The sequence below is a fragment of the Sciurus vulgaris genome, assembly GCF_902686455.1.
Source record: "Sciurus vulgaris genome assembly, chromosome: 10".
Classification (NCBI taxonomy): domain Eukaryota; kingdom Metazoa; phylum Chordata; class Mammalia; order Rodentia; family Sciuridae; genus Sciurus; species Sciurus vulgaris.
The window spans coordinates 101994101-102005955 of NC_136470.1; the positions used below are offsets into that span (position 1 = coordinate 101994101).

General features: G+C 39.1%; 1 long non-coding RNA gene across 1 annotated transcript in view; it reads right to left on the reverse strand.

The window, feature by feature from the left end:
* Positions 1-11507, reverse strand: part of LOC306670516 — a 33646-nt gene extending 22139 nt beyond the window's left edge. Inside the window, exon 1 of the long non-coding RNA XR_013766425.1 lies at positions 10508-11507. This is a non-coding gene — a long non-coding RNA (uncharacterized lncRNA). The remainder of the gene's footprint in view (positions 1-10507) is intronic.
* Between the last annotated feature and the right edge of the window lie 348 nt (positions 11508-11855).

The window sequence follows — 11855 nt, forward strand, 5'->3', positions numbered from 1 at the left end:
TATTTATTGCCCAATTATAGATTAATCAATGAATGTAAAACTCCCAAGAAAGTCTTAAGTCAATCTTTTATGAATACGTACTGTGCATAGAAGTAATATTCTAGGGACTGAGAACATAACAGTAGGAATGAGAGCATCTGTCACTCAAAGAACTTGCATTTGGGGATAGATCAAAAATAAACATGTAAATAAATAAATAAGATCATTTTCAGTGTTAACAAATGCAATAAACAAGTCACAAGAAGGTAAGTCTGATAGTAAATGACTGAAGGGAAGGTGCAGTTTTAATTAGGGTGGTCAGAGAGGCCTCTTTCAAAGGGGGCATATATGACTTGACACCTAAATTATGAGAATGAGGCATCTGCCCTGAGAAGAGTGCTCCAGGCAGAAGGGAGCTGGCTCCAGCAACAGGGTGGCTACAGCAAATGAACAAAGATGAGGATATAAAGGGAAGCAAGGAATTAAGCCATGCAGGCCTTGTAGGTGAGGTTAGGGATTTTGATATTTTCTTATTTAAATGAAAAGCATTAGAGAGTTTAAAGTATGGAGATGTTTCCTGATTTATTACTAATTTTTAAGATCTTTCTGGCTATTATGAAGAAAATGAAGGGCATGTAGGACTGTGGGGCAGTAAGACTCGAGACAGGAGGAATAGTAAGGAGGTCATGGCAATAGTCAAAGCAAGAGATGACGGCTCCTTGGACTAGGGTGATAATAAGAGCGGCCAGACTTGGGAAGTAGCTAGAAGATACAGTGGACAGAACTTTCTGAAGTTATAGCAAATTTCCCATAGCACCTAAAAGACAAGAATGGATCTCTGGTTTGGAGCACCATTGGTGCCATTTACTGAACTAGAAAAGGCTTATGGGAGACAAATTTAAGGCAAGGGAGAAGAGGCCAGTGTTCTGTTTACATTAAATAAATGTGAGATTAAAACTCATAGACATTTAGGTGGAGATGCTGAATATGTATGAAGCTTGGAAAGAGAAGCACAGTGCTGGAGATAGGTGTTGAGACATTGTACATCCATATGTCCAACATGGTAGCCATACAAGCACACTGAAGCTAGTTTAGCCATACATGCATACTGAACACTCAAAATGTAGCTAGTGTGACCAGCAACCTAATTTTTAAAAAATTTTAATTAATTCAAATTTAACTAGGTATCTGTGGCTAGTGGTACTGGATTGGTCAGCACAAATATGGACTACTGTTATCACTGCAGAACATTCTATTAGACAGTGCTGGTATAGACGGTTCTTAAAACCACTAGACTTGGTGGAATCAGTGGAAGAATGAATATTGTAAATAAAAAACCAGAAATGTACCAAGGACTGAGTAGTGGCCTCCAACATTAAATTTAGAGATCTGGAGAAGAAGTGGGAATTTGTGAATGAGATGCCCTGGCTCTCCAGTTCAAGCGATCAGGTTGTTGCGAAGCCAAGAGAAGAAAATGTTTCCAGAAAGATGGAGATGGTAAAGTGCACAAGGAATTGCCCATTAGGTTAAACCTTATAAAGAGCTATTTCACAGGCATGAGGAGAAACAACTGCACACTTGATGGGTACTGAAGAAAGAATGATGAGTACTGAAGATATGCAAGTTTTGAAGGCTTTTACTGTGAAGGGAAACCAAAAGGCAGCAGCATCTTGGAAGTTAAACGATCCTTTGCCTCCACAATAGTGTGTCTTACTATGAAGTAAGTAACTCAGCAGAGAAGAGAAAATTGATGCTTTCTCTTGATTTGTAGGATAAAATGTGGATAACTGCAAAAACGCAGTCTTTGAGAAAGAACAAGGGGGCTAGAACAAAAACCGTGGCTTTTTTTCATGAAAAAATATTATTCATTTAAAAATACTACAAATATGAATACTTTGTAGATGCATAAAAAATGTTTTGATTAATAAAGTAAGAGTGTATATGACACAAAAATGAATCTATCATTTCATGTTAAAATATGTGTGCATATAAATAGGAATTGGAAAAGAAAGCAGAATAATGAAAACAGTTGATTTGTTAAGGTTAATAGAATATGAACAATTATTTATAAGCAAATTTATACTTAGAGAAGTTGTAGCTTCCATTTCAAGAATATATATTTAAGGCTAAGCTTAATTAGCATCATATTTATAGATATGGAAAGTCATTTTCTCTTTTTAATGTTATTTGTTCTTTTTAGATATACATGACAGTAGAGTGTATTTTGACATATCATACATACATGGAGTGTAATGTCCCATTCTTGTGATTGTGCACGATGTGGAGTTTCACTGGTTGTGTATTCATATATGAGCATAGGAAAGTGATGTCCATTTCATTCTACCGTCTTTCCTAGTCCTATCTCCCCTCCATTCTCTTCATTCGCCTTTGTGTAATCCAATGAACTTCTATACTCTGCCCCCAATCCCTTATCTTTTAAAAGAGGGCTAAGATTTCCATTCCCAGGAAGCTACAATAGACATATTTTTCAATATTTCTTCTGTTAAGTACAACTAAAAACCCCTGGGCCCTAATATAAGATAAATTCATGAAGATTATGGAAGGTGGGGAGTAAAAGTTTGACTAGAACCCTCAAGATGTGACAGCAGAACTGGTTTTCTTTTCATCTCAAATATATTAGACTTGAAACTGAAGAAGTCAGAAACCTGGAAATATCAACAGATGTAAATCAAAAAAATTACCCCCAAAACCTGCTATCTCTAACTATAGGACAAGGAAAGGACTTAGTAAGGCCGAAAACTTTTAAGCAATAATTGCATTATTCCAGCCAACTACCACCTAAAACAAAACGAAACACTATGGCTCCGCCCCACTGTGCCAAAGCCCACAGGAGCCTTGACTTCCACCCTCTTGAGACCCCAGCATCCCTACCAGGAGGTGTTGGAAAAAGCCAGGTAGGGAGTCAGAACTTCCACCCTCCCCGTAATGAAGCTCAATGGTATTAGTGGAAACCAGGTGGGGAGCCCGGACTTCGACTTCTACCTGAAGTGATAAAGCTCCCCTCTCCCTCCTGGAGGGCTGTCGATGGAGGCCTGGTGGAGAGTCAGCAATTTCACCACTTCCATCAGCAATGAGGCCATCCCCATCACGGGGCAGTGGGACTGTGTGCAGAACTGGAAATCCACCCCTGGTAGAATTAATGAGGAACTACCCCTCTCCTGGGCGTCAATAGAGGTTGAAGGGACAATCTGAACTTCTACTTTCACCTGCCAATAAGACACAAATCCATAGTTATAGTTGTCAGTTTCAACAGTCCTATCTCAATACTTGACAGAGCAACTAGACCAAGGAACTACAAGATCTCAATGACGCCATCAACCAACAGGCTCTAACACACATTCACAGAACCCTCTACCCAATAAGAGCAGAATACATATTCCTTTCAAGTGTTCATGAAGCATACACAAATACAGACCATATGTGGAGCCATGGAAAAAGTTCAACAAATTAAAAACCTGAAATTATGCAGATTCTTACCACAACGAAATTAAACTAGAAATCACTAACCAGAAAAAATCCAAATACTTGGAAGCAGAACACTTGTAAAATAACCCACAGTCAGAGGAAGTTCCAGGGGGAATTAAAAAAAAATACATTAAACTAAATGAAAATTGAAATAAAATGTGTCCAAATTTGTGGGACACCACAAAATCAGTGCACATAGGGAAAATTAAAGCACTAAATGCATACATTAGAAAAGAGGAAAAGTGGCCAGGTATCTGGCGGGACACGCCTGTAATCCCAGCAGCTTGGGGCCCTGAGGCAGAATTGCGAGTTCAAAGCCAGACTCAGCAACTTGTTGAGGTCCTAAGCAACTCAGCAAGACCCTGTCTCTAGATAAAATATAAAAAGGCTGGGGATGTTGCTGAGTGGTTAGTGTCCCTGGTTTCAATCCCTAGCATCAAAAAAAAAAAAAAGGAAAAAGAAAGAAAAGAGGAAATGTCTGAAATCATTTAAATTTCTGTCTCAAGAACTTAGAAAAGAGAGGAGCAAAATAAAGGCAAAGCAAGTAAAAGAAAGGAACGAATAAAGATGAGAGCAAAAAAAATCAATGAAATAGAAAATAGACAAATAATACAGAAGAATCAATGAAACAAAGTACTGGTTCTTGGGGAAAAATTAATAAATTTACAAACTTTCTGACAAAAAGAGAGAGAAAAGACACAAATTACTGACATTGGTAATAGACTGTAACACAATAGGCCTTGCAGACATCAAAATAATGATAAGGGAATATTGGGAACAAACTTGGAGATAAATTTGAGAACTTAGACAAAATGTACCTCAAAAAACATAAACTACCACAACTCATTCAATATGAAATAATTTAAATAGTCTTGTAACTATTAAGGAAATTGAATCTGTAGCTTAAAATGCTCTAAAAATAAATCTCCAAGTTCAGATTGTTTCACTGGAGAATCTTAGCAAACATCAATTTTACATAATCTCGTCCAGAAAACTGAAGAGCACAGATGACCTCCAAGTTCATTTTACGAAGCTAGTATTACTCTGATACCTAAGCAGATAAAGACAGTACCCCAAAACCAGAGAAAACTATAAACTAATATCCCTCATAAATAGAGATGTAAATATTCTTTAAAATGAGAGCAAGGAGTTGGACATATGACACACACATGTAATCCTAGTTACTCTCAAAGTTGAAGAAGGAGGATCACAAGTTTGAGGCCAGCCTGGGCAACTTAGAAAGACCCTATGTCAAAATAGAAAATATAATGGGCTGGGATGTAACTCAGTGGTAGAGTGCCCTGGTGTGCAAACCCCAGCACTGAAAAAAAAAATAACAAATGAAATTCAGTAATATGTAAAAAATATTATATACCAGGACTAAGTGGAGCTTATTTCAGAGAAGCAAACCTGCTTTGATATTTGAAAATCAGCCAATGTAATGTACCACATTGAAAGACTAAAGAAGAAAAATCACATGATCATATCAATTGAAGCAGAAAAATCATATAACAAAATTCAACTACCACTCACAATTCTCATTAGTTAGGGGGAAAAAACATTTAGAAAAATAGAAATAGAGGGGAACTTCTTCAACTTGATGAAGAATATACATAGAAAACCTACAACTAACATTGTACTTAGCTGTGAAAGACCAATGCTTTTCCCCCAATAACAGAAATAGCCTAAGGATGTCCACTGTCATTACACTTACTCAGCATAGTGCTAGAAGTTGTGACCAGTGTCATAAAGCAAGAAAGGGAAATAAAAATCATTTAGATCAGAAAAGAATAAATAAAACTTGATGTTCAGATGACATGATTGTTTACACAGAAAATACCAAGGAATCTATCTAAAACTCTAAGAATTAATAAGTAAGCTCAGCAAGATTTCAGGGTACATGATGAGAACACAAAAATCAATCATATTTCTATATTTTAGCAATGAGCACATGGACACCAAAATTTAAAATACAATACCATTTCTAGGAACTAAGAAAAATAAGACTTAGGTGTAAATCTAATAAAACTTATATAAGACTTGGGATGCTTAAGATGAAAAATACTGACCAAGGAAACCAAAGAAGAACTAAATTAATGAAGAGCATGTTTATGTACTGGAAGACTCAGTAAAGATATCAATTCCCCCTCAAATTAATATACAGGCTTCGTACAACTTCTATCAAAATCCAAAAATGATGTTTTATAAAAACAGATAATTTACTCTAAAATTTATACAAAAAAGCAAAAGAACTAAAATTTTCAAAAAGAAGAATGAAGTGGGAGGTATCAATTTGCCAATTACAACACTTGTTACAGGCTGTTACAATTAAGACTGTGGTATTGATGAAGAGACAGATACACAGACCAATGGAACAGAACAGAGAATCCAGAAATAACATTGGAGTAATGGGACATTCATAGATAAACAAAGAAAAACAACTGAGGTCTCACATTTTATTTTTTAAAAAATGAATCACAGACATAAATATAAAATTAAAAACTATAATACTTTTAGAATAAAAATAACACAGGAGAAAATATTCATGAACATAAAATTCCTAGATTTGAAACCAAAAGTAAAATCCATAAAGAGAAAAATTGATAAATTAAACTTCATCAAAATTAAAACCTTTCCTCTGTGAAAATCCTGTTAAGATGATGAAAAGACATGCTACACAGAATGGAAGAAAATATTTGCCAACTATATATTCAATAAAGGACTAGTATATGAAATACATAAAGAACTGTCAAAATCTGAACACCAAAAAAACCCAGCAAAATAAAATCCAACTAGAAAATGAATAAAAGTCATAAAGAAACTTTTCATTAAAGAGGCTATATATGTGTCAAGCAAATAAAAATATATTGAATGCCATTGCCCATTAGAGAAATGAAAATTAAGACCAAAATTACTATACATCATTCATAAGAGCTAATTTTTTTAAATGATGCTATCAAATGTTGGTGAGGATATAGAAAAACTGTCACTTACACATTATTGGTAGAAAAACAGAACAGTCCTCCTAGAAAACACCAAAGGAATTTCTGAAAAAAACTAAATATACAACTACCATGTGTCTCCACAACTACATTTATCCCAGAGAAAAGAAGACTTATGTTCACACAAAAAGGGTTTTTAAAAATATAAATACATAACAGTATTTTTAATAGCAGCTTTATTTCTAATAGCCAAAAAAGCTGGAAATAACCAAATATTCTTCAAAGACAAAGGGATAAATCACAGTATAACCACACAGAATACTGCTCAGCAAGAAAAATATTGATACAACAATTTGATGTATCTTTTAAAAATATTTTTAGTTGTAGATGGACACAACATCTCTATTTTATTTTTCTGTGGTGCTGAGAATTGAACCCAATGCCTCACATGTGCCAGGCAAGCACTCTATCACTGAGCCACAACCCTAGCCCCAACCTGATGTATCTTGAGGGAATTCTGCTGAGTGAAAACAATCAATCTTAAAGGTTGCTTGCTGCGATGGTTCATTTTACTTGTCAGCCATAATTGCCCAGATATTTAGTCAAAATTTATTCTGGATGCTTCCGTGAAGATTTTTTAAATGAGACCTTTAAATTGGTGGACTTAGAGTAAAGCAGATTGTCCAGTCAATTGAAGGCCTGAAAGACCAAAATGTTGACCCCACCCCACCCAGTTCCTTGAGCAAGAGGGAATTCTCAGAGACCATCTTCGAACTACATCTGCAACATCTGCTCTTCCTGATTTTCCAGCAGCCTGTCTTTGGACTCCAAGTCTTTCTTGAGTCTCCAGTTTGCCAACCTCTCCCATCAGATTTGGGACTCATCAAGCCTCCATAATCATGTGAGTCAGTTACTCAAAATAAATCTCTTCCTATATACACTCATCCTATTGGTTCTATTTCTCCAGAGAACCATGATTGATAGACACCTTATATGATTCTATTTTTATAACTTGCTTGAAATGACAGAACTATGGAAGGGGAAAACAGATTAGTGATTGCCAGAATTTGAGTCCATGAGGGTGAGAAGAAAGTATATGTGGCTCTAGAAGGATAACATGAGGGATCTTTGTGCTGACAGAATGCTCTGTATCTTGACTGTGATATTAACATCCTGATTGTGATATTGTACCATACTCTTGCAAAGTGTTACCAATGGGGGAAACAGGTTAATGTGTACATGGGCTGTAGTTTCTTACTGCACGTGAATCTACAAGTACCTCAAAATCTTTGCTTTTTAAGAAGTTGAACAAACTGTATCTGATTATTCTATTGTGATCCTCCATGAGGTCTTGGGATTAAGCTTGGAGTACTATTCAGATGATTCAATAGTCTAGCCCCTATAATATACAGTGGTGTCAGAGTTAGCAAGAAAACAACCTGTCATCTTGAGTTCTCCCATTTCTTCCTTTCCCTCAAGTAATCATGTCCATGACCCATCTGTTTTACCCACTTTCTCTTTCTCTGCCACCACCACTAGCCACTAGCCAGCATGAACTATTACTGCAGCTTTGCAATTTTTCCTCTCCTCTTTCCTGGATGCCTTCACCCCACCCATTTCTCACTCAACTGCAGAAGTCATCTTAAAACATACTGAATCATATCACTCCCATGCTTAGCCGCTCCAGTGACTTCTCCAGGCTCCTCATATGGATTTCAACTCAGTCCCCTGGCCTACCAGCTCCTGAATGACCATGGCTGCCATCTATCTTCCCAGTGTTATCCCTTCCTGCTTTCTCTTGCTCTCCCAGTTTTACCAAACTTCTCTCCTTCAATCTAAGACTCACCCTTTCTAAAAATCCATACATAGTTTCCAACTGCATCCTGCCTGCCCATTCTTTAGGCCTCAATGAAAAAGTCACTTTTTTTTTGCTTATTTTGCAGAATGTAAGCCCAGAAGAGCCAAGACCCTGTATGTGCTATTCACCGTTGTAACTGATGCCCAGCAAAATATTCTGCAAATACTACATTTATTAAATGTTAAATCAATTAATGTCCCAATTCATATATCTGAAATCCCAGAGGCTTGGGAGGCTGAGGCAAGAGAATCAGGAGTTCAAAGCCAGCCTCAGCTATTTAGTGAGGGCTTAAGCAACTTAGGGAGACCCTGTCTCTAAATAAAATATTAAAAAGGACTGTGGATGTGGCTTAGTGTGAGCACCCTTGGGTTCAATCCTCAGTACCAGAAAAAAAAAAAATGTCCCAATTACAGTTTCAGATACTCCCCATGTGGGAATGGCAGTTCTTTTGGACTTCATTTATTAGACAAATACTTAGAGTGTCTATTATGCACCAGGCACTGTTACAGGTAACAGAGAAAATAATATGGGTAAGGTGTTCACATTCCTAGAACTCAGATTTGGTAGGGAGAGTGGCAAATAATACTAAATAGACAAATTAATAATACAATCTCAAGCATATGTGCTAAGAAGAAAATAGAGCTGAGTGACAGGCTGGGCATGTGTTGGAGGGTGAAGGTGGTATCCACCTTTAGCACAGTGGTGGGGGGGATCCTCTCCTCTCTGAGCCTTCATCTGAGAGAAGAGAAACCAGTGAGGTTCACGCCTGGGAACACGTCCAGGCAGAGGCTCCTCCTGTATGTAGATACTGGGCCTAGAACGTACTAGAAGTCAGTGCAGGGGGAACCCAGAGGAGCAAAGATGTCTGAGTCAGGCAGGACCTACATCAAGTCAGCCTCTTGGGCCACGGTAAGGAATGTGGGTTTCCTCCTAAGGGCAATCAGGAGGCCTTTAGAGACTTTAAAGCAGGCAGCATGTGATCTGATTTATCTTTTCATATCAATTTTGATTTCTGTGCCAAGAAGGTACTATAGGGCAAAAATGTGAACAAAGAGGCTAAGGAGGAACTGTGCAGACACACAGCAGACACACAGAGGAGAGATGCTGGTGGTGTGGACCAGAGAGGCATTTGTGGAAAGGGTGAGAGGAGGATTTGGCACCTAACAATGCCAAATTTGGGTCATAAATTTTAAAAATACATTGACCTTCTTCAGGGAATCAGATCTCCACATACTTGCTTGGATGTCTGTCTTGGCCAAGACTGAACTCATTGATCTGGTTCCTAAGAGATGCTTTTGACCTTACAGGAGGCTTCCCAGAGTCAGAGAGGAATACAGCGTGCTCATTTCTTTCCTCCCATGGGAGGAACTACATTAGCGAATGAGAAACTACTCTCATTTTGCTAAAAGGACGGATAACCGTGGGGAGAAAAGGTGTGGTGGCCGGGTTCTCTTCTTCTGCTGTCGTCATTTACAACTCTTGGCATCTGCTAAATTTAATCACTGAAGTAGTCAGGATGTGATCTGCAAGACTTAAAAGTGTGAAGCCAAAAGAGCTGATTTCACGAGCCCAGCGGGTCTCTCTGGGTGATTCTGAGCACTCACTGAGTAGACCCCATCATAGCAGCTAAGTACCCACCCCGACTCTATCCCACAGCCAAGAAACTGAAAACACCAGCGCGACAGGACCTGCAGCTCCTCTGGTGAGGGCTAAGGCAAACTGTTCAGGAATGGAACCAAATACCACTTCTCCCGGAGCCAAATAAAACAGACACGGGTGGGACTTAATCCCTCGCCCCCGCGCTGGAGAGAGTTCTGGCCCAACCCTGAATAGTGTAGGCATTACTCATTTCTGAGCAAGAGCAGAACCAAAGAAACCTGCACTAAACCAGAGGAAGCCGGTCAGCGTGGCTCAAGATGAGTGGCAGGTGGCGCTTCCTATGGGAGAGGACGCTACTTCCCGCAGCCGCGAGGTGCCCGCAGGGACTTCGCCCTGAAGTCCAGGGCTCACCAGCCTCACGCTGCGCTCCGGCAAACTCCGTTTCTTAAAAGGAGACTTCAAAAGACTAAGGTAGGGAAACAGCAGAGGATAACTATCTTTGTGACGGCCGCACAAGCCTCTTTCCTGCGGTGTCGTGCCACTGGACAACGACTGCCAAGGAACCTCTCCTGATTAGAGACCGCTCTGACCGTGAAGCGTGCGCACCCCCGCGGACACTGGTACAGAGAGGCGGTGCTGTTACCTGGGCGCCATGAAAGCCTGTTCAGAAGAAGCGGCTCCCCAAAGCATGGCACTACCAACTAGAGGACCGCCTTGTGATGAGTAGACAAGATAATCCAAGTCAAGTGCTGAGAGCAGCACTTGGCACAGAGGGAGAACTCAATAAAGATTAACTATCATTACTGTTAAGGTGGGTTCATGCTTTTCCACTGAGAAATTCTTGTATTGTGTGTTTGCGTTTATACATCTCACTTACACATCACACACCTGGAGCAAGTGGAGGCTGTAGCTTATTTATGTCATGCAATTTCAGAGCTGTGCTAGACTCCACTAAAGATTGTGGTTTGAATTGAAATTATTCACCTTATTAAACTGAACATACAGGTGGGTTCACCTTGAAGAAGTGAAAGACAAGGAAAAAAAAGTGAAAAGAATAAAAGACAACATCTGAGTTTTCTCTATCCCTTTACTTTCTCGTCCCTAATTTTTCAGAGTGCCCCTTATTTTGCTGCTGTTACATTTCCTTTGCTACAAACTGGTTTCCTTTGAAACTCAGTGGAACCAGTAACCCTGGTTGCTAGTATGCTTAAAGCTTAATCTATTTCGTTATCTCCTGATATCCCAGAGGACACCTCTGGGACACAGGCACAACCAAAGATACATGAGCAGATTTATCTGATGATGCTGAACTATCACTTCCAGCAAAAGCATCTTGATATATACTGAATCAGTAATAAATAATAATAGTAATAACAACAACCATCACCATTTGCTGAACACTTATGCTGTGCCAAACACTCATATATTATCTCATTTAATCCCCCCCAACTAAGTGTGTTTTGTTATTTCCATTTTATTAGGTAAAGAAACTAAAAGCACAGAAAAGTCACAGGGAGCCACTCGCTTAAGGTCCCCATCAGTAAAGTGCTGAGATTCAAACCCAAGTCTTTTACTCTCCAAAGCTCATTCAAGTAACTGTTCAAGTCTACCACAGCCTCTGGCCACACAGCCCAGCTCTAAGCATGAACTCCACGGTACTGGTTCTCGAAAGAGCAGAGCACATTGTGCCTCCAGTATCCCTGTCTTTATTGTCTCCACAACACAGCAAGGCAGCCCAGCATATCTCAGCTTCTACAAGACCCCACAGATTTCTCCTTTCTCCTGTCCCCCATAATGGGAACACTTAACTTAGGCCTTAAAATGTGATCCCCTCTGTTTCTTTCTTTCTTTTTGCGGTGCTTGGGATCAAACCCAGGGCCCTGTGCTTATAAGGCAAGCACTTTACCAACTGAGCTATCTCCCCAGGCCTCGCCTCTGGTTTTTAACTTACTCCTAAGAGACCTGTGCCCATTTTCTTTCCTGGTGGAACA